This window comes from Triticum urartu, chromosome 2 (genome assembly GCF_003073215.2).
Source record: "Triticum urartu cultivar G1812 chromosome 2, Tu2.1, whole genome shotgun sequence".
NCBI lineage: Eukaryota > Viridiplantae > Streptophyta > Magnoliopsida > Poales > Poaceae > Triticum > Triticum urartu.
Genome location: NC_053023.1, coordinates 569,491,668 through 569,518,035, shown reverse-complemented (window position 1 = coordinate 569,518,035; position 26,368 = coordinate 569,491,668).

Below are 26,368 nucleotides of genomic sequence, written 5' to 3'. Positions count from 1 at the left end.
ATGCTTGCACAGATCCACAAGCCAATCGTCAGCATCAGTTGCCTCAACACAATTGCTGAAAGTCTTTGGCCCGTTAGCAAGGAACTGGTTGAATGTAGCAAAGTGATTCTGATTGTTGCCTTGATTCCCTTGGTTGCCTTGATTGCGCTCTTGAAGAATTTGCATGATCAACTGTGTGTTTGCATTGGTTGCAGCCATCACAGCTTGCCATGCCTCCGGAGGAGGTGGAGGTGGTGGCGGATCAGGATTCGGAGTCGTGCGCGTTGGAGGAGCCATCCTGAAGAGGTTGACCACCGTTAGCACATTGATAGATAAATATTGAAGCTGAATCCAACGGAATGAAAATTGCAACATATAGTCTTCACATCCGAACAAAATGAACGAATGCATTCCTCTTGAAATGGTCACATATCCATAAATTGAGAAGCCACGTAGAATTAAGGTAGAGAAATAAATCAACAAGGTACGGATCAAGAACGAATAATCGGTAAGAAATCCCAATCTCAAACCAATATCCGTGGAAGAAGAACTAGAGCTACTAGAATTCCCACCTATGAAACTCCCGAACCTTTCCGGTTATGCAATCAAGTGTTGGGGATACAGGGGAAGCATAATATCTCACCCAAACTAGCAATTCCTACATCCAGCTGTATCCATCCTTCAACACAGAACCAAGAAACCTTCGGAAACCATCTACCTCAACCTTTGAAAAGCATCCGTTATACAAGTTATGGCGATACTCCCGAACTCCCGCCCAAGTACTGGGTGGCGTCGAGGTTATCTCACCAACGAACTGCATAAAAGAGATTTTCGACGTCGGCGTACTAGACTCAGGTATTCCAGAACTGCAACGATAAAATTATGATGACAACACCACAGAGCTCAACTCCCCAGGACACTTCCACTAAACCCCTGATAGGAGGCACCAAGACAATGTTCTCATCATAAAACCATCGGAACGATTCCAAGATACCCGCGTGATCCTAAATTTTTTTTTAGTGAAATTTGAGAAGAGAAGAGTCAAAACTCTACGTTAGGATGCCTTACCAGAGCGATGAGGAGACTGGGAAGTAAAAAGAATTCCTAAACTCTCTGATATATAATTCCTAAAAGACTCAAAACATTTTTCTAGACACAACTCGGCCTCTAAAAACGATCAAGCAATGGGGCTCCTAAGGTCGGGGAAGGCTCTGATTACCAACTTGTAACACCCTCGATGCGACTATAGCTCCCACGTGTCGAGGCACGACTTAGAGACATAATCGCATTGAAGGCATATGTCGCAAGTTAGGCAATCTTCACAACATCCCATGTAATGTAAATAATAAAGGGGAGATAACATAGTTGGCTTACACTCGCCACGTCAATCAAGTACATAAATAACATTACATCATCCAAACACTCATGGCCCGACTACGGCGCCAAAATAAAAGATAACCCAACATGCGACACGGTCCCAATCACCCCCAACTGGGCACCACTACTGATCATCGGGAAAGGAAACATAGTAATGTTGAGAGTCTTCGTCGAACTCCCACTTGAGCTCAAACGCGTCTCCTGGAGCGGAATCATCAGGCCCTGCATCTGGGGTAATAGTAATCTGTGAGCCACAGGGACTCAGGCATCTCGCACCCTCGCGATCAAGACTATTTAAGCTTATAGGTAAGGCAAGGCAAAATATGTGGAGCTGCAGCAAGCAACTAGCATATATGGTGGCTAACTTTTTCGCAAAAAGAGGGAGAAGAGGAGGCAAAGCGCGAGCGAGAATCTATAGAACAACCTGTGCAAACATTACTCCAACACCGTGTCCACTTCCCGGACTCCGCCGAGAAGAGGCCATCACGGTAACACACTCAGTTGATTCATTTTAATTAAGTTAAGGTTCAAGTTATCTACAACCGGACATTAACAAATTCCCATTTGCCCATAACCGCGGGCACGGCTTTCGAAAGTTCAAATCCCTGCCGGGGAGTCCCAACTTAGCCCATGACAAGCTCTCATGGTCAACGAAGGAATAGACCTCCCCCAAGACGTTCCGATCAGACTCGGTATCTCGGTTCTTCAAGACACTTCGACAGATTAAAACAAGACCAGCAACATCGCCCGAATGTGCCGACAAATCCCGATAGGAGCTGCACATATCTCGTTCTCAGGGCACACTCAGATGAGCCAGATGTCGGGTAAGCCAGCCAGAGTTCCTGGTAGCCCCGGACATCGCTCGGTGGGGCCAACACTCAGAGAAGCACTGGCCCGGGGGGGTTAAAATAAGATGACCCTCGGGCTCCGGAAACCCAAGGGAAAAGAGGCGAGGTGGCGAATGGTAAAACCAAGGTTGGGCATTGCTGTAAAAGCTTTAAAAGGCGAACTATCAGGGGTTCCCATTCCCAACCGCGTAAGGAACATAACACCGATATGACGGAAACTAGGGCGGCAAGAGTGGAACAAAACACTAGGAGAGAGGCCGAGCCTTCCACCCTTTACCAAGTATATAGATGCATTAAGATAACATGGCAATATAGTGATATCCCAACAAGTAAATAATGTTCCAACAAGGAACGGTCTCCAATCTTCACCTGCAACTAACAACGCTATAAGAGGGGCTGAGCAAAGCGGTAACATAGCCAATCAACGGTTTGCTAGGACAAGGTGGGTTAGAGGTTTGACATGGCAATGTGGGAGGCTTGAAAGCAAGTGGTAGTCATCGTAGCATTGGCATAACAAAGAGTGAGCAAACTAGCATAGCAAAGATAGTAGTGATTTCGAGGGTATGATCATCTTGCCTCCACAGTTGTCAGAGTTGACTGGATCCTCGAAAGCAAACTCAACGGGCTCCTCGTTAGCGAACTCGTCTCCCGGCTCTACCCAAACAAGACAAACAAGCAATAAGGACACAATCAACCACCCCCAAGACTCAAACAATATGATGCAATGATGATATGCTATGCGGGATGCGATGCGGGATGCAAACTGCAAGATATGACAGGAAATGCAAGAACCTGGCCTCCCCTTGGAAATCCAAGCATGCCAATGGAAAGATGAGATGAAATCGCTTGAAAACGATATAAAGAACACCGGAATCGGAGTTACGGTTTGGAAATGGCAAGCGATTCAAAAATGACACCGGTCTGCGATTAACAGCAAGTAGCCATCTAAATGCAATGAGATGAACATGCTACAGCACCCAAACAAGATGACAAAATACATGGCAGGGATGCATACAAGATGCTTAACAAAAGTCTAGCGCTCAGCTACGGCCAATTCATCCATTAACAGGTTCAAACAAGCATGGCAAAAATGCATATGGCAAACAGATCTCAGACTTAGTGAAATTAACACTTGTCTGTAATTTCAGATCAGGTACCACTCTTCGGAGCAACAAAACTATATGCTACAGGACCTGAACATGGCAAAGTAAAGCATGGCATGGAGCTACTCAAAGAGTTTAAACAAAAGTCCCTTAGTGACCTTGAGCCAAAAGGGATCAGAAAATATACTAACAAGCACGTGAACATCGCAAAAACATAATCAGTTTTCAGACTTAGTGAAAACTGACCTATGCTGAAATATATCTCAAGTAGGCATGTTTACGATCTCGATGCGATCACTACGGTGCAAGTCATGAAAAACTAATCATACATCTATCAAGAAGGGACAAAATTAAAGCTAGACATGGCAAGAACAATAGCATAGCATGCACGGATCAACTACAACATCACCGGCAAAATTGCAAACAAGTTGACAATCTGCCCAGATTCACAAAGTAGCAAAATTAGAGCTCGATTGACTCAAGCGGTGCTCCATAATTGCAAACAAAGACATGGATGGATAGAGCAACTACAAGATTAACAAAACAACTTACTGATCCTCAAAAGAGGCACGGATCACTAGGAAACAACATGAACATATGGCAACATGAGATAAACAGCTCAAGGACTTAGTGGAATTGCTAAGTCCCTGAAAACAGAATTAACGAGTGCAACTTTGCAAGCTTTGCACTAGTCACCACACACATCACAAGAATACATGGGATGCACCTCTGGAAAGATGAAAAACCTTCAGCAAAGACATATGTAGAACTCATGGGCATAGAATGCACACAATAATCATGGCAAAAATGACAAAAACCTAAACGGAGCGCAGATCTGACAATTATCTCAAGTAGCCCTCTTCTAACAGCATTTCGGGCATCAAGATGAACTGAATGAAAATGATGCAATGGAATGAAATGATGTACTCTCTGAGATGGACATTTTGATATGCTATATGCATAAATCGGAGTTACGGGTGCAAAGTTACGAGGCTATGAACTGGAGCACATGGATCTGAGAATCCGAGGACTTAGCGGAAAAAAATCAACCTAGGGTTTCTGTTCACCGGATCTGGATCTCGGTGAAAAACACTGTTCACCGGCGGCGCGCCGTTCGAGGTTCGTCGGAGGAGGCGGCCGGACTTGGCAGGCTCGGTGGTGGCGCAACCGGGGCGGCGGCGGCTCGGGTCGGGCGAGGCGGCGCGGTGGCGGCGGCTGGTGGTGGCGCCGGCGGGCGGAGGCGGCGGGGCCGGCGAGGAGCTTCGAGCGGCTATGGCGCCACGGCGGCGCGGCGGCGCCAGACGGCGAGGCAAGGGGCGGCGCGGCGAGCGGCGTCCGGGAGGAGAAGGGCGCGGGCGGCGCGGCTCCTCTGGGCCGCGGGGGCCGGCTGCGGGCCTCCCGGGCCGGAGCGGTGGGGGGCGCAGGCCACGTGGCGGGCGGTGGTTGGCGGATGGCGGATCCGGCGCGGTGCGGACAATGTCCGGCGCGCGGACGATTTTTAGGGTTTTCGGGGGAGAGAGGAGATCCGGATTCGGAGGGGTTTAAATAGGCATAGAGGGAGCTAGGAGAGTCCAAATGAGGTGCGGTTTTCGGCCACGTGATCGTGATCGAACGCTCTAGATGATGGAGCAGAGTTAGGTGGGTTTTGGGCCAAATTGGAGGGGTGTTGGGCTGCAACACACACGAGGCCTTTTCGGTCCCTCGGTTAACCGTGGAGTATCAAACGAAGTCCAAATGGTACGAAACTTGACAGGCGGTCTACCGGTAGTAAACCAAGGCCGCTTGGCAAGTCTCGGTCCAATCCGGAAATGTTTAATACACACAAGAAAGGTAGAAATGACCACCGGAGGAGAACGAAGCGCCGGAATGCAAAACGGACAACGGGGAAAATGCTCGAATGCATGAGATGAACACGTATGCAAATGCAATGCACATGATGACATGATATGAGATGCATGACAACGATAACAACACACGGAGACAAAAACCCGAACCCGAGAAAATAAAATAACTTAACGCTGGAAACGGCAAGAGTTGGAGTGCAAATTGGGAAAGTTACATCCGGGCGACTATACCAACTTGTAGCACCCTCGATGCGACTATATCTCCCACGTGTCAAGGCACGACTTAGAGGCATAATCGCATTGAAGGCATATGTCGCAAGTTAGGCAATCTTCACAACATCCCATGTAATATAAATCATAAAGGGGAGATAACCATAGTTGGCTTACACTCGCCACGTCAATCAAGTACATAAATAACATTACATCATCCAAACACTCATGGCCCGACTACGGCGCCAAAATAAAAGATAACCCAACATGCGACACGGTCCCAATCACCCCCAACTGGGCACCACTACTGATCATCGGGAAAGGAAACATAGTAACGTTGAGAGTCTTCGTTGAACTCCCACTTGAGCTCAAGTGCGTCTCCTGGAGCGGAATCATCAGGCCCTGCATCTGGTGTAATAGTAATCTGTGAGCCACAGGGACTCAGCAATCTCGCACCCTCGCGATCAAGACCATTTAAGCTTATAGGTAAGGCAAGGTGAAATATATATGTGGAGCTGCAGCAAGCGACTAGCAAGTATGGTGGCTAACTTATTCGCAAAAGAGAGCGAGAAGAGGAAGCAAAGCGCGAGCGAGAAACTAGAGAGCAACCTTCGCAAACATTACTCCAACACCGTGTCCACTTCCCGGACTCCGCCGAGAAGAGGCCATCACGGTAACACACTCGGTTGATTCATTTTAATTAAGTTAAGGTTCAAGTTATCTACAACCGGACATTAACAAATTCCCATTTCCCATAACCGCGGGCACAGCTTTCGAAAGTTCAAATCCCTGCAGGGGAGTCCCAACTTAGCCCATGACAAGCTCTCACGGTCAACGAAGGAATAGACCTCCTCCCAAGATGTTCCGATCAGACTCGGTATCTCGGTTACTCAAGACACTTCGACAGGTTAAAACAAGACCAGCAACATCGCCCGAATGTGCCGACAAATCTTGATAGGAGCTGCACATATCTCGTTCTCAGGGCACACTCAGATGAGACTAGCTACGAGTAAAACCAACCCTCAAGTTTCCCCGAGGTGGCCCCGCAGGCAGCTCAGTTCGGACCAACTCTCAGAGGAGCACTGGCCCGGGGGGGGGGGGGTTAAAATAAGATGACCCTTGGGTTCCGATAACCCAAGGGAAAAAGTGGCTAGGTGGCGAATGGTAAAACCAAGGTTGGGCATTGCTGGAAAAGCTATAATCAAGGCGAACTATCAAGGGGTTCCCATTATAACCCAACCGCGTAAGGAACACAAAATCTGGGAACATAACACCGATATGACGGAAACTAGGGCGGCAAGAGTGGAACAAAACACTAGGCGGGAGGCCGAGCCTTCCACCCTTTACCAAGTATATAGATGCATTAAGATACCATGTGTAGGATCTAGAAGTAGATGTGTCTAAAGGGGGGGGGGTGATTAGACACTTCATGCTAAAGTTGCAATTTTTAATCCTTTTCGGTTCAAGTGGAGTTTAGGCACAATTTCAATACACACAATACATATCAAGCAAGCATGCAAAGAGTATATGAGCAGCGGAATGTAAAGCATGCAACTTGCAAGAATGTAAAGGGAGGGGTTTGGAAAGATCAAACGCAATTGTAGAAACGGATGTTTTTCCCGTGGTTCGGATAGGTGGTGCTATCCTACATCCACATTGATGGAGACTTCAACCCACGAAGGGTAACGGTTGCACGAGTCCACACAGGGCTCCACCCAAGGGCAACGGTTGCGCGAGTCCACGAAGGGCTCCACCCACGAAGGGTCCACGAAGAAGCAACCACCCACAAAGGGTCCACGAAGAAGCAACCTTGTCTATCCCACCATGGCCATCGCCCACGAAGGACTTGCCTCACTAGCGGTAGATCTTCACGAAGTAGGCGATCTCCTTGCCCTTACAAACTCCTTGGTTCAACTCCACAATCTTGTCGGAGGCTCCCAAGTGACACCTAGCCAATCTAGGAGACACCACTCTCCAAGAAGTAACAAATGGTGTGTAGGTAATGAACTCCTTGCTCTTGTGCTTCAAATGATAGTCTCCCCAACACTCAACTCTCTCTCATAGGATTTGGATTTGGTGGAAAGAAGATTTGAGTGGAAAGCAACTTGGGAAGGCTAGAGATCAAGATTCATATGGTAGGAATGGAATGTCTTGGTCTCAACACATGAGTAGGTGGTTCTCTCTCAGAACATATGAGTTGGAATGGTGTGTGTGTTCTGATGGCTCTCTCACTGAATGAGAAAGAGGTGGAGGGGTATATATAGCCTCCACACAAAATCCAACCGTTACACAGTTTTCCAATCTCGGTGGGACCGAATCAATAAACTCGGTCGGACCGAAAATGTAAACCTAGTGACCGTTAGTGATTTCGGTGGGACCGACTGGATCAACTCGGTGGGACCGATGTGCTAGGGTTAGGGTAAATCCAAAACTTGGTTTGACCGATTACTCAAACTCGGTGGGACCGATTTGGGTAATAAGTGAAACTGAGATTTGGTCAAGCAAACTCGGTGGGACCGATTGCATATCTCGGTGGGACCGAGAATATTGCAATGGGTAACAGAGAGTTTGCAAGCCCATCTCGGTGAGACCGAGATCCCATCGGTGAGACCGAGCTGATTAGGGTTTGGCAGTGGCTTATGACAAGTGAAACTCGGTGGCGCCGGATAGGAAGAATCGGTAGGACCGAGTTTGGCTTAGGGTTTAGGTCATATGTGGATACGGGAAAGTAGTTGAGGATTTTGGAGCATATCATTAAGCACATGAAGCAAGAGGCTCATTAAGCAACACCTCATCCCTCCTTGATAGTATTGGCTTTTCCTATGGACTCAATGTGATCTTGGATCACTAAAATGTAAAAGTGAAGGGTCTTGAGCTTGAAGCTTTAGCCAATCTCTTGTCCTTAGCATCTTGAAGGAGTTCCCACAACCTTTAGTCCATGCCACTCCATTGTTGAACTAATCTGAAACATGCTGGATAGAAGTGTTAGTCCAACAAGAGATATGTTGTCATCAATTATCAAAACCACCTAGGGAGCACTTGTGCTTTCAATCTCCCCCCTTTTTGGTAATTGATGGCAACATACATCAAAGCTTTAGATAAAGATATACAGAACAGCAAGTAAAGCTTTGGAAGAACATGTAGCAAGCATAGGCTCCCCCTACATGTATGCACTCATGTAAATATGAAATATAGAGGCATGTGAGAGCATAATCATGACAGAGTAGGCAATGTGTTACATGTATCTTGGCCATATGCATCAGAGCAAAAGATTATTAAGGAAAATACCTTCATGCTCATGAGTCCTTCTTGCAAACAGTATGTACATGAGCAAGAACTCCTCATACTCATGATTTTGATGCATATACTTACCTTGTGGTCTCGAGTTGGCTTAGGATGTAATGAACCTGCAAACAAGGTTAGATAACACAGGTACGTCCACTAGCCAGAGCAAACAAAAGAAACCACAAGAATGCCAAGACTGGGATGACATGTAGAGAGTGATAACATTGGATTCAACATGTCCCCAAGAATAAAGATATGCAATGAATTTGGCTGATTTCTTTTCCCTTAGGTGTCTTGCTCCCCCTGAATCTTACATGGGATATTGGGAGAAGATAGGAAACAGAAAACCAGAGCTGAATAGAACTTAATTCAAATGAGTTCATATGAACATGTCTTTCCCCCAAAAAGACATGTGGCATCTCTCCTCTTGAACATCAAGCATCTGGGATCTTTGAGTATTTTTCTCTCCCTGGAGATCTCTCTCTCCCCCTTAACAACATCTGGGATCCTTGAGACTTTCTCCCCCCCTTAATAATTTTTCTCTCTTGGTGTGATCTCTCTTTCCTACAAGCTTTGATGTGATCTCTCTCTCTCCCCCTTTGACATCAATTTCCAAGAAGGTTTTTCCTGGAATCCGTCGAATAGGTTTGGTCCTTGAGATTCAGCACAAAGCAGAGGATAAAATTGTGATGCTCGTGGAGGACAAGATTCATTGAGTGGAGCTAGATCAGGAGAAGGGTAGAACAAGTGGCGAACTGTTTTTTTGATTGCAAAGTCGGTGGCACCGAGTGGCACATTTCGGTGGTACCGAAAAGATTCGGCTGGACCGAAATTTGCAAGCCGGTGAAACCGAGTTTACACAGAGAAAAACACTTGTCACCTCAGCTCACTAGTCAAGTAAGATCTCACAAAGATTTGCAATGAATTAGCTGAAGGATTTGCAAGAAATTTGATGCAGAAATATGCAGAACAAAAACAAACAGGAAAAAGTGGAAGTTTCTAGATGAAGTTTTTTTTTGTTTTTTTGTTTGAGAGAGAAGGAAACAGATATGCAAGGAACAAATGCAATAACTCAGAAAAGGACACAAGAGAACTTCATCTAGAATTGGGCGGTAACATAGTCACCTATGTTAGAGTATATTGACTTAGGAGTCAAGTGAGGACACTTGATCATAGGTCATACTCATCGTTTAAGCTCAAAATGGGGTTACCATTTTTCGTTTAAGCATCTTGATGTATTCACATCTTGTTGAGTTGCTTTGACTCATGTCTTGGAGTAAAGCTTCTCTAAGATGGAATGACATACCTTGGGTGGTGATGTGGTTCTTGCTCATGTAGTTGAACTTGTGTGGGTGCTCAGGGTTGATGTAGTTCATCAAGAGTTGGGAGCACCACTTGGAGTTTGAGTTCATCTACCTACATGGGTTAGTTCTTGCAAGGAAGAGCACTTGTGTATCCAAAAATGACAATCATGAAGCTTAACATAGAATTTGTCAAAGGATATGTTTGAAAGGTTTTGTGCTTCCTTGTCTTCAACCACTATTGTGTAGAGTCTTGGTCTTGTAGAGATTGCTCAAGATGTGAGTGAGTCGCAATCTCATGGAATTAAATTCAACCAAGCACCTACATGGGTTAGACAACATGCAAGGTGCAAATATATCCAAGACATAAGATAGTTATCATAAGAGATACATCATGGATTAGTTATAAGCTCATGTCTTGCATGTAGCCAACGGAGTTTCTACTCCAAGTTCGAAGCATCAATGATGTTCAATTCTCCTCTCAACCTGCAAAACACTTTCTCATCAAGCGGTTTAGTGAAAGATCCGCTAAGTGCTTATCGGTGCGAACATGCTTGAGATTGATATCACCCTTAGCAACATGATCTCGAATGAAATGATGACGAACTTCAATATGCTTTGTTCGAGAATGTTGTACAGGATCATGACCAATTTTGATAGCACTTTCATTGTCACAAAGCAGTGGAACATGTTTCACATAAATCCCATAATCTTTAAGAGTTTGGGTCATCCAAAGTAATTGAGCGCAACATGAACCAGCGGCAATGTATTCCGCTTCGGCGGTGGATAAGGATACCGAGTTTTGTTTCTTGGAAGACCAAGACACAAGAGATCTACCAAGAAATTGACAAGTACCCGAAGTGGACTTTCTATCAACCTTGTCTCTGGCATAATATGAGTCGGAATAGCCAACAAGATCAAAAGAAGACCTCTTAGGATACCAAATGCCAAAATTTGGTGTATGGATTAAATATCTCACTATCCTTTTCACAGCCTTAAGATGACAATCTTTAGGAGCAGCTTGATATCGAGCACACATGCACACACTTAGCATAATATCGGGACGTGAAGCACATAGGTATAACAATGAACCAATCATAGAGCGATAAACCTTTTGATCAACAGGTTCACCATCTTTGGTCAAATCATTATGTCCACTAGTGGGCATGGGTGTAGACATACCTTTGCATTCTTGCATATTGAACTTCTTGAATAAGTCCTTGGTGTACTTTGTTTGAGAGACAAATGTACCTTCCTTAGTTTGCTTGATTTGCAACCCGAGAAATAATTTGAGTTCACTCATCATAGAAATCTCAAACTTCTCTGACATTAGCTTTCCAAAATTTTCACTAAAGAGAGGGTTAGTTGAACCAAATATGATGTCATCAACATAAATTTGGCATACAAATAATTCTCCATTAACCCTTTTAGTAAAAAGAGTAGAATCAATTTTACCAATTTCAAAACCACTTGTAGTAAGGAACTTGGTCAAGCATTTATACCATGCTCTAGGAGCTTGTTTAAGACCATAAAGAGCTTTGTGAAGTTTGTAAACATGATTTGGTTTCTTAGGATTGACAAAGCCAGGAGGTTGTTTGACATAAACTTCCTCCTCTATTTCTCCATTTAGAAAAGCACTTTTAATGTCCATTTGGTACAAGGTGATATTATGGTGATTAGCATAGGCAAGTAAGATGCGAATGGACTCAAGTATAGCAACGGGAGCATACGTCTCACCATAGTCCATACCTTCGACTTGTGTGTATCCTTGGGCGACGAGACGTGCTTTGTTGCGGACCACTTGTCCATCTTCATCTTGCTTGTTGCGAAACACCCATTTGGTACCAATGATGTTGTGGTTGTTGTCGGACTTCTCAACCAATGTCCAAACTTGGTTCCTCTCAAAGTTATGTAGCTCTTCATGCACAGCGTTTATCCAATCCGGATCTTCCAATGCTTCTTCAACCTTCATTGGTTCAATGCTAGAGATGGATGGATAGAGCACTACAAAATTAACAAAACATCCTTACTGATCATCCTCAAAAGAGGCATAGATCACTAGGAAACAACATGAACATATGGCAACATGAGATAAACAGATCAAGGACTTAGTGGAATTGCTAAGTCCCTGAAAACAGAATTAGCAAGTGCACCACTTTGCAAACTTGCACAAGTCACCACACACATCACAAAAATACATGGGTTGCACCTCTGAAAAGATGACAAAACCCTTAACAAAACACATGTAGAGCATCAGGGCATAGCATGCACACATTAATCATGGCAAAAATGATAAAAACCTAAATGGAAAAGCAGATCTGACAATTAACTCAAGTAGCTCTCTTCTAACAGCATTTCGGGCATCAAGATGAACTCAAATGAAAATGACGCAATGGAACGAAATGATGTACTCTCTGAGATGAACATTTTGATATGCTATATGCATGAATCGGAGCTACGGATGCAAAGTTACGGAGCTACGAACATGAGCACTTGGATCTGAAATTTCAGGACTTAGGGAAAAAACGACCTAGGGTTACTGTTCACCGGATCTAGATCTCGCGCACGCCGACCGAGGATGGCCGGATCCCTCGCCGGAGTAGGGGCCGCGGTGGCCGGAGGAAGGAGGAGGACGGCCCGGGGCTCGCCGGAGTGGCGGCGCTCGGACGCGGAGGGGCGGCGCTGGCGCGGCGGCCGGCGCCGGGGGTTGAGGCGGCGCAGCGGTGAGCAACTCCGGCCGGCGCGGGCGGCGCGGCTGCCGGCTCCAGAGGAGAAGGGCGGCGGGCCGCGGAGCGCGGGCGGCGGTGGGGAGGCGGAAGGCGGCACGGGGCGCGGCCCGCGAGGCGGCGCGGGAGGGCCGGCCTCGGGCCCGTGCGGGCCACGGCGGCGGCGGGCGCCGGGTGCCACGTGGCAGCGCGCTATTGGCGCGGGGAGGCGGCGGCAGCTTCGTCCGCCCGGACCGGACGTGTCCGGCGCGGCGCGGTGGATTTTTAGGGTTTGGACGGGGGAGGATCCGGATTTTTTGAGAGGGGTCTATAAATAGGCATAGAGGGAGCTACGAGAGTCCAAATGAGGTGCGGTTTTCGGCCACGCGATCGTGATCGAACACTCTAGATGATGGAGCAGAGTTTGGTGGGTTTTGGGCAAAATTGGAGGGGTGTTGGGCTGCAACACACACAAGGCCTTTTCGGTCCCTCGGTTAACCGTTGGAGTATCAAACGAAGTCCAAATGGTACGAAACTTGACAGGCGGTCTACCGGTAGTAAACCAAGGCCGCTTGGCAAGTCTCAGTCCAATCCGGAAATGTTTAATCCCCACACACGAAAGAAAGGTAGAAATGACCACCGGAGGAGAACGAAGCGCCGGAATGCAAAACGGACAACGGGGAAAATGCTCGAATGCATGAGACGAACACGTATGCAAATGCAATGCACATGATGACATGATATGAGATGCATGACAACGACAACAACACACAGAGAGAAAGACCCGAACCCGAGGAAATAAATATAACTTAACGTCGGAAACAGCAAGAGTTGGAGTACAAATTGGGAAAGTTACATCCGGGGTGTTACACCGTCCTCAGGAACTGAGTTCTGTGTTTGTGATCCATGAAACAATTACTACCACGCATTGGGCCCGAAACCAATGGACCCTCTCGGCTTCTTGATCACCTTGTCTTCTGTCCAGGGGTTGCAACTAGTTTCTGGTGTTTATAGGATATGTGTTGGTGGCCGTGCGTAGCGCTGACCCTAGGGGTGGGCTATGACGCGGTAGATACACTGTGGCCGGGTATGCCGGGCGCCCATTTGGCATCTCGGGACCCTGTACACATCGTTTGGGGCCGTTGAGGACACCCCGGCCGGATTTCCTTTCGGATGGAACCCGAATAGGCGATAAACCTGGACTAGAGACTTGTGCGATTAGTCAGGTCGTGGTCTACACCCACGTCGGCTTTCGCTTGAAGTCTGCCGAGCACATGTCGTGTGCAGACGCTAAGTGGTGGAAACATGTGTGACGAGGTACACCCCTGCAGGGTTATAAATGATCTATTCGAATGGCCGTGTCCGCGGTAAAGGACTTCTGGGTTGCCTATAACAGTTCATAGACAAGTGAAAGTGGATACTCTAAAACTCGCAAGATAAGTGTGAGTGCTATGGATGGCCTTCTCGTAGGGAGACGAGAGCGGATCCATAGTGGTGTATTGAATGGTGAATATGTGGACTCATGTGCGCCACCTCAAAAGAGTTGCTTGCAGTCGTAGTTCAGGTTAGCCACTAAGTCAAAGCTGGCTTGCTGCAGTTAAACTCCACCCCCCCTTGTTGATACCGATGCATATGTAGCTAGTTCTGATGTAAGTCTTGCTGAGTACCTTTGTACTCACGTTTGCTTAATTTGTGTTTTGCAGAGAGACTTCAGTCTCGCTAGTAGTTCCGTGTGGACTTCGACGTTTAGCCTGATACCTCAGCTATGATCTTGTGCCCTCAGTAGGATCAGGTAGATAGTCAGGCTTCTTAGCCTTTTTCATTTGTAGATGTCTGTACTCAGACATGTTAAGCTTCCGCACGTGCTTGATTTGTATGCTATGATTGTTGGGTCATGAGACCCATGTTTGTAATATCTCGCTCCTCGGAGCCTAATGAATAAATACTTGAGTTGTAGAGTTATGTTGTGATGCCATGTTGTATTTACACATATCGAGCATATTGTGTGTATGATTGAAATGCTTGGTATGTGTGGGATCCGACAATCTAGTTGTTTATCCTTGGCAACCTGGACACTTGACTAGCCGGCATGTGTTTCACTTTGTTCCTGTGTCTGTCCCTTCGGGAAATGTCACGCGGTGACATCCGGAGTCCTGCCTAGCCTGCTACAGCCCGGGTTCCCGGAGTCCTGTTAGTCCAGTGCTACAGCCCGGATTCACACGCTGCTGATCGACATGCTCGATGTGATTCATGTATGCCTGTCCCCATAGGTTAGTGCCGCGTTGGGTTCACGACTAGCCATGTCGGCCCGGGTTCTCTGTCATATGGATGCTAGCGACACTATCATATACGTGAGCCAAAAGGCGCAAACGGTCCCGGGCCATGGTAAGGCGACACCCGTGGGAATACCGTGCGTGAGGCCGCAAAGTGATACGAGGTGTTACCGTCTAGATCGATGTGACTTGGAATCGGGGTCCTGACACTATATCTCCATTTATGAGTCATAGGACAAGGTAAGATACAGAACCAGTAGGGCATCAGCCGGCACACAAAGGCTGGCTTGATTTATTGTAGTTCTACAGTACATCTATTATAAGTGCATATAAGACAAAAAGTGCTTCTGACATTAATTCTGGGTCAAAATCTGGGCTTGCAATGCTTCAACTCTTGGGATTCTCACAATTCTAGAATTTTCTTCTTCAGCACTTGGTGGAGCTGAACCTTCTAGATCACTATCCCTGCTTCCACGAACTTCTCCTTCATGATGTGCTTCAAGGACGTCCGGGGGTACTCCATGCAGCCCCTGAAACCCCAATTGAATTGGATGTTCATGGAGTCAGTGTGGTCTAATTGGCAAAACATTGCTGCTATGTATTTCATCTGGTGTGCTTTTAGTGATTTTTGGAGGGGACAACGAGATGCAAGTTTGATTCAGAATCACATGCTTAGTTTCTTCCACACTTCTCTACATATGCAGTACTACACTGTCATGTTCCTCTCATTGCATAGAGCCATGCTCAAATTATGTTTGATTTTTGGAGGGGACAACGAGATGCAAGTTTGATTCAGAATCACATGCTTAGTTTCTTCCACACTTCTCTACATATGCAGTACTACACTGTCATGTTCCTCTCATTGCATAGAACCATGTACTGAATGTAAAAAATCACCGGTATGTATCTATATAGTTTGTTTATTTTGGCCAAGACAATCATAAGTATTTTAGCATATTCTCCATAGAGCCATGCTCAAATTATGTTTGATTAATGCATGAATCTATGTTGATAATTAACCTATAATGCTTGCTTTCAGTTACCTACAAAGAGAGCCTGGGCTTAGTGGTTGGGCATGCGGTTGTGCAGCCTAACGACCCGAGTTCAATTACTAGAATTGACAGGTGATACACATGGCTTTTCCCCCATTTACTGAGGATCAAGTTTGGTTTGTGGTGGAACCACTCATAAAAAAATCTTGATACTCATTTCAAAAATTCCGAGGACCATGTTTATCTTGGTACTCATACTAAAATGGTTGTATGCATCCCTAGTTGGTGTAGAGGCCGGGCAAGTGAAATTATTCCCTAATTTTAAAGCCTGCCCCAACCCTACCCTTGCTCAATTACGTAACTCCGGTCCTCTCCAACTACATCTCCCCTAGCGCCACCTATTGGGGAACATAGTAATTTCAAAAAAATCCCTACGCACACGCAAGATCATGGTGATGCATAGCAACTAGAGGGGATAGTGTTGTCCACGTACCCTCGTAGACCGAAAGCGGAAGCGTTAGCACAACGCGGTTGATGTAGTCGTACGTCTTCACGATCCGACCGATCAAGTACCGAATGCACGACACCTCCGAGTTCAGCACACGTTCATCCCGATGACGTCCCTCGAACTCCGATCCAGCTGAGTGTTGAGGGAGAGTTTCGTCAGCACGACGGCGTGGTGACGATGATGATTTTCTACCGACGCAGGGCTTCGCCTAAGCACCGCTACAGTATTATCGAGGTGGACTATGGTGCACTACAAAAAAAGACACATCTGTGACATTTTGGGCCGAACGAAATTTTTTTCTGTCATATATATGACACTTCTATGATGATAATTGTGACAAAACCCGGTATCATCATAGATGTGGTGGGCTCCTACTTCTATGACAAAAAATCATGACAGAAAATGGGCTTTTCGTCCTGGGCGGGCCATAGACGTAGCTGCATGACATTCTTTGGGCCATCCATGACGGAAAAAACCATGGTAGAAGCGAGGGCGAGGAAAATTTCGTGGAGTTCCCGGTTACGGTGGGAGGTCGGGGCTGAGCGATGCGCGTTTCTCTCGTACACGTACGCGCGCGTGTGTGCGAGGCGTTGGCTCTAACTAAACCCGAGCGAGGCGTTGGGCTCTAACTGAACCCGAGTGATTGCACAGCAGGCTACGCGTTACTGAACCCGAGCGATCAGTTGATGGCTGTTAACTAAACCCGATTGAGCGATTCCTTCGCTACTGCTGCTAATTGAAACCGATCGATGTTGCCTCTGGGATGAATAGTGAGCGTTGCGGGGGGGGGGGGGGGGGGGGGGGGGGGGGGGGGGGGGTTGGATGAACAGTGAGCGGTGGCGTTGCCTCTGGATGAACAGGACCCCGTGGTGTGGTGGAGGGCTGGATGAACAGTAGACGGTGGAGGGGTGCCCGTGGAGGGGTGGTTGAACAGGACCCTGTGGTGTGGAGGGCTGGATGAACAGTACACGGTGGAGGGGTGCTCGTGGAGGGGTGGTTGAACAGTAGCCGGTGGAGTAGCACGTGGTGGAGGCTGGATGAACAGGAGCCCGTGGAGGCTGGAGGAGGTCGATGGTAGCCCGTGGAGGCTGGAGGAGGTCGATGGTAGCCCGTGGAGGCTGGAGGAGGTCGACGGTGGAGATGAACAGTATCCCGTGGAGTCCCGTTTTGTGGTACGCCACACCCCTCCCGATGAACAGGACCCTCGTTTCGACCGTAGCGCTCCAACACAAGTCCGTTTCGTCCGTTTTGCGGTACGCCACACCCCTCCCGATCAACAGGACCCCCGTTTCGACCGTAGGAGGTCCGTTTCCTCCGTTTTGCGGTACGCCACACCCCTTCCGATCAACAGGACCCCGTTCCGAACGTAGGAGGTCCGTTTCCTCTGTTGTGTGGTACGCCAGGCCTCGTTTCCATCGTCTGTTCCGTCCAAGCCCTCCCGATGAACACGACCACGCATTCCGTTCCGACCCAGCCGGTTGGCTCCCACGCGTTCCGTTGCCTCCCGATGAACACGATGCATTCCGTTGCCTCCACATGAACACGACGCATTCCGTTGCCTCCCCATGAACACGACGACGACGCTGTTTCTCCGTTCCGACCCAGCCATGTACACGAGCCCTGGCCGTACGTATGTGCGAGTAGGCGTTCGAGACCCCGCCCGTATGTACACATACGTGGCCGTATTTTCCTTCTTGCACCCTGGCCGCTGTACGTACGTGTACATGCTACGTGCGCTCCTCTACTACGACACGTACGCGCCTCTACTACGACACGTGCGCACCTCTACATCCACCAGTATATATGTACGTACACGTTCGCGGCCAGAATGACAACGTTACGTACGCTTCGACCAGGTGGGTCCCGACTATCAGGCACTTCCTTGCCTGCGAAGATGTAGCTGGTGGGTCCCAGCAGTCAGGGGGGCGAATCATTTTTTTTGCCCGGACGCACTTCCTTGCGTGCGAAGATGTAGCTGGCGGGTCCCAGCAGTCAGGGGCAAACGTTTTTTTCGTGAAATACGGTGGCCCGTCCGGTGGGTCCCTGCTGTCAGGTGGAGGAATAATTATTTTGCACGTAATAAGGAGGCACTTCCTTGCTGCGGTTGTGGACCCAGCTGTCAGCCTCTCCACGTACAGTTCATGTCCGATGGAAGCCGTTCCTTGACCACGCCGCCCAAGAGCACCAGGGCGGTGGACGATGGCGAGGCCTAGGAAGGGGACGACACAGAGCCGGGGAAGACGTGGCAGTGGATGTCCACGCGTAGAGGAGTACGAGGGTTCACTGGTTCGCTACGGTGTGAGGCTGTCGTCTCCGCAAAATAACAGTGGGTGTGGGTGAGTAGAGGGATGGCCTGGCCAGCGGTGGGAGTAGTAGGGGGCGGTGAGGCCTCCGCCGCATCGCAGCCGGCCACGGGAGGCAGGAGCACGAGGCATGACCAGTGCTGGTTTGGGTGGCTGGAGCAAGAAGACCAAAGGTTGAAGAAGCACTACGGCCATTGGATGGACATCGTACGGTCACTGGAGCTAGAATCGTGCATATTGACTAAGTTGACAAAGCCCTCCGTCCCCGTCAACTTAGTAGGCCCACAAGTCAGCCTGCCACTACACTGGGTCCCGGCTAACAGGGGGAGTATTCATTTTTTTGTGCGTAATAAGGAGGCACTTCCTTGCGTGCGAATATATAGCTGGTGGGTCCGAGCTGTCAGCGGCGGTAACGTTTTTTTCACGAAATATAGAGGCCCTTTTGGAGGGTCCCTGATGTCAGGTGGAGGAATCATTATTTTGCACGTAATAAGGAGGCATTTCCTTGCGTGCGGCCGTGGACCCAGCTGTCGGCCTCTCCACGTACAGTCCACTTCAGATGCATGTCAGTCGTTGACCACGTTGACCAGGCCGCGCCGAGAGTACCAGGGCGGTGGACGACGGCGAGGCCTAGGAAGGGAATGACATGGAGGCAGGGACGACTCGGCAGTTGTTTCCCACGTGGAGGGGAGTACGACTGTACGAGGGTTTACTGTTTCATCTGCCATCGCCGGAGAATAACAGCAGGTGTGGATGAGTAGAGGGATGGCTAGGCCAGTGAGGGGAGTACGGTGGGGCGGTGAGGCCTGCGCGACAGCACAGCCGGCCACGGGGAGGAGGGAGCAGGTAGTCCCGCCGGCGCTTGTTTGAGCGGCTGGAGCAGGAAGAGCAGATATTGAAGAAGCACGACGGCCGTTTGATGGACATCCAACAGTCACTGCTTGTGCGTCAACCTTTTTTTAGGAAAGCCTCAAATCTGTGGAAAAACTGCATACAACCCATCTGCCATTATTTCTAATAATTTACAACCCATTTGCTAATTCTTAAGGTTTTTTTGGAGCCCATATTCTTTTTGTTAGCATTACAGCCCATATTGTGGCCACGGTTAAAAAATTATACAAAATTTTGCTGTTGCAGCGCTGGGGGAAGAATACGAGAGATTGAAGAAGAATGTCCGCCGTTGGATGTAAATCCAACGCCTTCTTAGGCTTCGACCTACTGGCCCACATGTCAGCCAGTCCATTTGTTTTTTAGTCCATTTGGTGGGCTGGGTGAAACAATGATGTAGCATCTATGCAGCCCGTTTAAATCCCATTTGCATTTTTCTCGAAATCCACAGACTTGCTGGGCTGGGTGAAAATATCATGTTGGTCTAGACGGAGAAATGTTATAAACAATTATTATTATTATTTTGTAAGAACTTTCAACTTACAAAATAAAAATATCATTTTAATTTGATGAGTTAATAGTATGTGGGGTATTATTATTTTTTAGGCTAGACGTAGGACAGTTGAGTTGGTTCTAGGGGAAAGTACTGGGAGAAAATTTAGTTTACATCGAAAAAGAAAGTGGGAGAAAATTCAAAGACCTGCTGGGTCCACCTGAGGAGGGGAATATGTTGGGAGGAAGGAGATTCAAAACACGGCAGCCGAGTGAACTAGTTTTTTACGGACAAGTGAACTAGTTTACATACATAAGCAAATAGCCACTAAAAAAACAGTCAGGTTAATGGGTTCCTAAAAGAAATATTTCCGACAAAACAGATAATTACGACACATAGGCTAATGCATGAAACACTCAGATGATAAAGGTGCTTATAAACAGATAAAGTACAACATCTAGACCTTCCTGGCATGCTTGATCATGACGCTGCGGCTGTCCGTGTACTCGTCGGTTATGGGAAGCAGACACGCCCTCATGTCCAAGATCTGCGTGTACATGTCGTAGCATGCGTGTGCGTCCTTGGCCGCGTAGGGTATGTAGGCTAGATTCAGAGGTACCTCCCATGTGTTCAGGTCATCTTCTTTCATGTTGGCATATCAGGGGTCGATGATGGTCTCAGCGAGGCCAACCACGGAGTCCTTCTCCTGCCCGTTGCTGATGATCTTGTATTGCTTCTAGATGTCGACAATCTTGTTGCACCAGATGGCCGAATCGTCACGTTCTTCCTTCTCTCCACTGTAGCGAAGGTGCAGTCGGCGCTGCCGATGAAACGGGCGAATGCTCCAGAACCTGGTGCAGCCATAGGACCGAGGCGAGGCAGAGCTTCACCGAGTCCGTATCGTTGGTGTATATCACATTCAACTTGGTGCAGCCATAGGACTGAACGGCGAACTCAAAGGGGAACTCCTTGCTGAAGTCCATATACAACAGGCTCACCCCTCGGATCGCCATTGGAGTCTCTTCGAGTGAACGAGTGTGTAGGCGGCGGCAGCAGTTCGTTTTTCAGCTCTTGGGGAACTGGATTCAATAGTAAGCTGAGTGTGTACAGGCGACAATAGTTACTACCCCTCCCTCGTCCGCTGCACGCCCGACAGAAGATGCACGCTCAGCCACACGTCGGTTCACAAGCGGGTATGTATTGGTACTGTAATAACAGGAGTTAGTGGTCACTTTACTTAAATTTAATTAGCTTTAATAGAAATTTATACTTAAAACAAGCAATGCATTAGCTCGTTCTATCAGTGCCACAGGATCAACATGCACAACAATTAGAATTATTATTCTCAGGACGCACACGATCAGCACATTTGTCGCACTTTCACCAAGAAAATACTACCAAGTTTTAACTGTTTGCTATGGTTGTTGTCCTCTGCATCATCATGCCGTGTTTCCTAGCTTGCAAGATTCAGAACCAACAAATAAGATCCAAATACTAAGTACAACAAAGATGCCTACACATCTCATTGATTCCCAGCTTGCAAGATTCAGAACCAACAAATAAGATCCAAATAATAAGTATAACAAAGATGCCTACACATCTCATTGATTCCCAGCTTGCAAGATTCAAAACCAACAAATAAGATTCAAATAATAAGTACAACAAAGATGCCTACACATCTCACTGATTCCCAGCTTGCAAGATTCAGAACCAACCCATTAGAGCCTTTTGATAAAGTGAATATCGGGATTAAATCCATCTTGGCTAGCCATGTCATACAATCGAAGAACTTGGCGAATGCTCTTGACCGTCACAACATCTGTAGTTGAGTATTCCTGTTTGCACAGCATGTTTGCACAGCACAAACAAGGAGATAGGAGAGCATGATTTCGCTTTAATAGCGGCCTCCTTGAACTCAACCTCCAGCTCTACTTGGATGAGGTCTGCCTCGAGTTCCATGATTCAATTCATGCGCCTTTTTCTGCAGTTCACCTGAAATGAAGCAAAGATTGCATCATTCAGCTAGCAAGAAATACTTGCTCTTGTGAGCTGGCAGGTTCTTCTTTAGTAGTTGCACTAAAATTGAGGAACATTAAGGTTGGCTGTCCGGCTCATGTAAGGTGCAAGTATAATTTTCTTATCCTTTTGTGCAGTTCCACCAAAATAAAGTACCATTGTGGTGACAGTGATGGCTCCATCTTGCAAAGGCTAATAAAATGTTGCACGAGATTACCAGCAGAACTTGACGGAGATTTTGGAAACTCCAATCACCAATTTGTGCATTTCCACCAAAATTGAGAGATGTTGCCCACGTGACATTTTAGTTGAACGACACAAGACACTCATTCCAAAAAAGTGTTTTGTGCAGTTCACCAAAAGGTCACAATAGCAACAAGGTGAAATGGATATCCCTATCTGCACAAAAAGATAGAAAGTAAACAGTTGCTGGTCAATAAGAATATACGAAACATATACAAAATGAAAAGAAGCATCTTAATTATGTTCATGGCAATCACGCAAGGACAGTAGAAATTTTAAAACGTCAGCAATGCTTCATGTTACTAGAAGCATTACAATCAACAATGAGATTCCTCAAATATGGGATTACTTTAATGGTGGCATTGCTTGTTTACCAGACACAGTAAATCAGCAGCAGCTAAAGAGTTGGTTTAAGGGCATGGGACCATGGGGACACAAGGACACTCAGCAGCGTAAAGGAGCAACTTACTTATCATACCGGGGAAAACAGCAGGAGTGCCATTTGTAACACAGTTTAATTGCATCTTATCACTGGAGGCATTAGATTAACAGTAACACTGGTTAGACATGTCCCTAAGGTAACAGTGTGATCGCTTCATTTTACATGCGCCCTTACATTAACAACAGCAAAAGGTTGGTATAAGGACATGCAACAGTGGACGCATCAGCACAATGTACCTACAAGGAGGCATAAAGTGGTGATGCCGAGTTTGTTCATGCTATGTGAGGGCAGCAAACCTAATCCTGGAGACCTTGTACTATGTGAGGGCAGTAAATCTAATCCTGGAGATCCTTTACTATGTGAGGGCAGCAAATCTAATCCTGGAGACCTTTTACTATGTGAGGGCAGCAAATCTAATCCTGGAGACCTTTTACTATGTGAGGGCAGCAAATCTAATCCTGAGACCTTTTACTATGTGAGGGCAGCAAATCTAATCCTGGAGACCTTTTACTATGTGATGGCAGCAAATCTAATCCTGGACATACTCTGTTGACTTGTCCACCAGCCGCCACTTCCTATCCTTTTTTCAACCAATAATAGATCTGTTCCTTATCCACTTTGTACTGCGTTTTCCCATTATTTCCCTTTTCAACCAAGAGACCGGTTGGGTATCCGGTCTCTACTACTTTCACCATATTATTTCCTCTTTGAATCAAGTCCTAGATTCATGGTACAACTTTCCTCCCTTTCTTCGTTGTTTGAACAAAGCCCTAGATTCGAATGCATGAAGTAGCTTTACCTCTAATAATACTAAAAATTTAGGTGGCTTTGGAAGAGCTGATGGGTGTAGAAAAAGATGCACATGCAGACACGTGGGGAGCCGGGGCAGTAGAGCAAGGCCGCTTTCGAAGAACTTATACCTGAGGGTCGCCGGGATGTCGGCGGCGGCAGGTCGGATCTGCGGACAATACGGCAGGGAGGAAGAAGGGTCGGAGGACTTCCCGAGCCGGCGCTGTGTCGGAGAGAACGGCACGGGCAGAGGATCGGGCCCCTCCGGCAGCTGTGGGTTTCCTCCCTCGACGGCGATGACCGCGTGAACGATGCACCTTTTAGTCCTCTACACACACCGGCCGAAGGGATCCGGCCAGATTTGTGACCAGCGGTGAGCAAAGAGAAAATGTCTCTACCGCTGTCTTGTTTATATCTGGAGAGGATGAGAGAATGAAGAGAGCAACCCTAGTAAAGCAAGCGCTCAGGCCCCTGCGTCCATATATAGTGGAGTGATTATCTTTTTTCTCTCCACAGCAAGCGTTTCAATTTGTGTACGTGGCATTAAAGAAAAGAAACTCTCTATTTAAGGTGACTACAGTACGACTCCTACTTACTACTAGTAGTACTACAGTATTGTTCACTTGTGCTCCCCGCCCCTCCATTCATTGAACAACCCCACGGGTGAATAAACATACAGTAAGTACTGTATTTATATAGAACGAACAAGCTCGAACTATTTTCGCGTAGTTAAAAGTTGAGGGCAGGGCTTTTCCCGGGCAGTATGCACGGCAGTTTTCAGGTAGGCGGTTTGACAGAGAGGCAAGGAGGGTGAGCGAGTGGGGCTATGCGATTTGACGGCGCGTTACTGCTGGAAAGACTTGTGATATGACCACTCACTATAGTCATGAATTACTGGCGCTCCGACCGGGGTGATGCCCCCTTCCATTCGCGCTCTAATCTGGTGCATGACACGTCGACCCGGATGCTGGCTCTCCCACATGTCGGAGTAGTAAGAAGGAGCAAAGAATGATGCGGTATATACTAGTACTATACTACTCCCTTCGTTCCTAAATATAAGTCTTTGGAGAGATTTCACTATAGACCACATACGGAGAAAAATGAGTGAATCTACACATAAAATGCATCTATATACATCCGTATGTGGTCCACAGTGAAATATCTACGAAGACTTATATTTAGGAACGGAGGGAGTACTACCTTAGGTCGGAGGAGTGCGAACCACGGTAGCCCAGTGAACCAGCAGTGCGAACCACGGTAGCCCAGTGAACCAGCAGTAGAAAACAATGTGGTGATATGGCCATAAAAAATAATGTGCTACGGTCCACACTGTAGCATGTACAGTAACAATCCTCTTTGTTTGGATCCCTGAGTTAGAGCTAGTTTGGGTTGAAATAGCCTCAAATTATCGAAACAAGAGGGGTTAGTTTGAGCTAGTTTGCTCTAACCCAGCTAAAAAAACTAGCCCGGTGGAGAGGTTCTAATTGGGTTAGTTATCCTCGGGCCCACTAAAAGAGAACTAAAAAAATCTCCCCTGCCCGCACCAGATCGCTCTCCCCCCCGCACGACTCCTCTCTGTTCCCCACAGGGCCGCTCACCCTCTCTCTCCTCTGGCCGCCCTCTCCTTCCGGCCTCCGCCGCCCTACTCCGGCCGCCCTCTCCCTCCGGCCTTCGAAGGTCGCCCCGCTCCCCCTTCACCAGTCATTTTTCTCCCTCTGTCATGCGCGGCAGCGGCGCATCTACCAGGGAGGTCGTGTGAGGGGTGCGTTTGTTCGTTCCTTCTCTGTCTCACGGCCATATCATTGATCTTGCTTGCTCTATCGCTAATTCTGATTTGGAAAAGTAGATCCTGATCAAACTTGGTATAGATTTGTGGTGCACGCATGTAATTGTTTGATGATGCTTGAGGAGGTAATAAATCTTTCTAGAGGCCCAAAGATTCAGGTCACCTTTCTAGGTATTTCAATTTCAGGCTTGCATTATTTCTAGAGGCCCAAAGATTCAGTTCACCTTTCTAGGTATTTCAGTTTCAGGCTTGCATTATTTCTAGAGGCCCAAAGATTCAGTTCACCTTTCTAGGTATTTCAGTTTCAGGCTTGCATTATTTCTAGAGGCCCAAAGATTCAGTTCACCTTTCTAGGTATTTCAATTTCAGGCTTGCATTATTTCTAGAGGCCCAAAGATTCAGTTCACCTTTCTAGGTATTTCAGTTTCAGGCTTGCATTATTTCTAGAGGCCCAAAGATTTAGTTCACCTTTCTAGGTATTTCACTTTCAGGCTTGCATTATTTCTAGAGGCCCAAAGATCCAGTTCACCTTTCTAGGTATTTCAGTTTCAGGCTTGCATTATTTCTAGAGGCCCAACGATTCAGTTCACCTTTCTAGGTATTTTAGTTACAGGCTTGCATTATTTCTAGAGGCCAAAAGATTAAGTACCCAGTCGGTGGCAAGCGGCCCTGCTACCCATGCCGGTGTCGACCTCAACTCGCAAGGGCCGGCATCGGAGGGGTTCCCGGGGCTTGGGCTCTATAGAGCCTTCCTCTAGAGCGACGATGTCGAGCTCCTCCCTCGGTGCGCGAGGGGCTCCGGGCTCCCTCCCTATCATGAATGACTTCCGTGATGAGTTAGCTCATTCTTTGTTTCATGAAGTGTTTTTTTTATTTTGTGAAGCTTGATTGACGACTTGTATGTTTAAGTGGGATATCTCATTTGTATGGACAAAGTAAAAATTCTCATGTTTTGCATGCTTGATTTGTATAGATGGTTCGTT